This window comes from Bison bison, unplaced genomic scaffold (assembly GCF_000754665.1).
Source record: "Bison bison bison isolate TAMUID 2011002044 unplaced genomic scaffold, Bison_UMD1.0 scf7180017864178, whole genome shotgun sequence".
Classification (NCBI taxonomy): Eukaryota; Metazoa; Chordata; class Mammalia; order Artiodactyla; family Bovidae; genus Bison; species Bison bison.
In genome coordinates, this window is record NW_011494750.1 from 3,131,832 (window position 1) to 3,132,340 (window position 509).

Consider the following 509-nt stretch of genomic DNA (forward strand, 5'->3'; position numbering starts at 1 on the left):
GGAACCAGAGATCGAATTGCCAACATCCGCTGGATCATAGAAAAAGCAAGTGAGTTCCAGAAAACCATCTATTTCTGCTTTTTTGACTATGCCAAAGCCGTTGACTGTGTGGATCACAATAAACTGTGGAAAATTCTGAAAGAGATGGGAATAGCAGACCACCTCATCTGCCTCTTAAGAAATTTGTATGCAGGTCAGGAAGCAACAGTTAGAACTGGACATGGAACAACAGACTGGTTCCAAATAGGAAAAGGAGTATGTCAAGGCTGTATATTGTCAACCTGTTTATTGAACTTATATGCAGAGTACATCATGAGAAACGCTGGGCTGGAAGAAGCAGAAGCTGGAATCAAGATGGCCAGAAGAAATATCAATAACCTCAGATATGCAGATGACATCACCCTTATGGCAGAAAGTGAAGAGGAACTCAAAAGCCTCTTGATGAAAGTGAAAGTGGAGAGTAAAAAAGTTGGCTTAAAACTCAACATTTAGAAAACGAAGATCATGGC